A 2,299-nucleotide genomic window follows, 5' to 3' on the forward strand; every position below is an offset into this window, starting at 1 on the left:
CACCCAATGCTTTGTATTAGAGACACTCTGGCTCTTTGAATTATTCTGTTTAAGACATTATGTTCAGTACTGAGAAAAACAAAGATAAATAGATTTTCCTTGCACTCAACAGTTCAGAGTGATGGAGATAGGGAGTATAAAAGTACTCATAAAATGATGCCCACATGTCATGATGACACAAGTGTGGTAAAGATAACTGGTGTTAAGACTGATAACTTTTCCCCAGAGAGCCAGCAAAAAAAAAAAAAGAGAACAATTTTTACTTGTTCAGAACTGTGGAGGAAGCTATAGACTGGAGAAGGATCCTGTAAATGCTGTATCACAAGAAGATAAAAATGTCGGGCAAGAAACTTCTGTCCCAGACTGGCCAGTCCTCTCCTTTTCCCCTCACTTGGTCCCACTCAGCTCAGGAAGTGCCCAGAGGCAGCAGCCAGGATCCCTCCCACCTCCCACTGGGGACACAGACTATAAAATCTCTCACGGCAGTGAGACAGATCCCAACCCGTATCCAGGCACAGAGACCCAATCCCACAGGGACCCACGGTAGGACTTAAACCAGGGGGAAGGATGGAACACAAAAGGGCAGCAAGGAAGAGCTTCCAAAATGGAGGATCAGAGAGGGAACCAAAAAATCTTCCCTAAAAGCGGCAGGTAGCCAGGCAGAAACTACCCAGATCAACTGTTTGAGGACCTGGACAATAGGAGAGGACATTTCAAGACTCAGGCCGGTGAGGGCTGAAGAGTCTGAGAAAATGTGGACAGAATCATAACTTCCAGTGCCCATACCCCAGCTTTGAGGGAAATAGTGACAGGCAGTCAATCCTTGCCTGGGGGACTGCTTCAGACTGGGACAGCCTGGAGACTCCTCCACCACAAGTAAAGTGGGGGACACAACCCCGTATTGAGCCAGATTTTGGCTGGTGGAGTGAGTGCACAGGAACCCCCCAGTTTCAGCCCTGCCCGGTCAGGAGGTACGCAGCTTCTGAGGACATGTCACCAAACAGTGTCATCTGTTGGGAAGGCCTGAAAGTGCAGGGGAACTGCTGGGCTTTTTAGAACCTCTGCAGACCCTATCCCAGGCCCATTGGAGCTGGTCTGTACCCCCTGTATAGGTACCTGGCCCTACTTTGGCTGAGAATTATGCACGACCCAACGGTCAAAGTAGTGTTCTAAAGTAAACCCAGGTCTTGCTGGCTGGTGAGAAATGGAGCACCCCTGGGCTGGCTGCAGGCTGGGAAAGTTGAACCTCTCAGTCTCGCAGCCTAAGGTCTTTCCACATGGGAGCCTGGGAATCACCAGATGCATTGTGCCCACAGGTGGGTTATCAGTCAAGGTGCACAATGTCCACCCACTACCTCCAGAGTCAGCGGCTTCCAGTGCACATGGAGAACTGCAACCTTGACTGGGTTGTTGCCAGTTGAATATCAGCACAGCATGCTGCCATAGTTGTGGAGAGGCAGAGTTGTGGGGAAGAGGTGGTCAAAGGTGCCATCTGCTGGGAAAACAGGGAAAGTTCAGATTTTCCTGGGCAAATGCTTTTGTGCCGAGCCTCTAATGGACTTCTGCAAAAGGTTGCACTTCCTCTGTGAGGCCTTAGCCCTGGTGTGGCTGGAAATTACTGACAAACCAAGTGCCAAAGGAGACATTCACTGCAAACTGAAGTAACTGCAAAATTTTCCACGAGTGAGGGAAATCAGCTTTCAAAATAACCTTGTCAAGATAATCAAATGCCGAGAATACACTATGAAGTAAGAAGGGAATATCTATATAATACTCAAGAATAAACTCTAGAATAACCTCTCGACTCTGCAATCTCTTAACCACTGACACTTTATTTTGTTTCATTTCCCTCTTCCCCCTTTTGGTCGAGAAGGTTTTCTCAGTCCCTTGATGCTGAGTCCCAACTCATCCCAGGATTACTATCCCACGTTGCCAAGGAGGGTTACACCCCTGGAAGTCATATCCCATGTAGAGGGGGAGGGCAGTGAGTTCCCTTGCTGTGTCTGCTTAGAGAGAGAGAGAGAGAGAGAGGCCACCTCTGAGCCAGAAAAGAGGTTCTCTGGGGGTGACTCGTAGGCCTAATTTTTTTTTATGGCATAATATAACAAATATACAAAGCAAAGAAAGAAAAAAGTAATGGTTTGTAAAGCACTCTTCAACAAATAATTAAACTCAGATCCCTGAGTTTGTCATGGGCTACCATACAATCATCTCAGCTTTTTCCTTCTAACAGCTCCAGAAGGAGGCTATAAATAGGCCTCCTATATATAATATAGGAGGCTAGAAGGAATAGATTTTT

Source organism: Tamandua tetradactyla, chromosome 7, assembly GCF_023851605.1.
Source record: "Tamandua tetradactyla isolate mTamTet1 chromosome 7, mTamTet1.pri, whole genome shotgun sequence".
Classification (NCBI taxonomy): domain Eukaryota; kingdom Metazoa; phylum Chordata; class Mammalia; order Pilosa; family Myrmecophagidae; genus Tamandua; species Tamandua tetradactyla.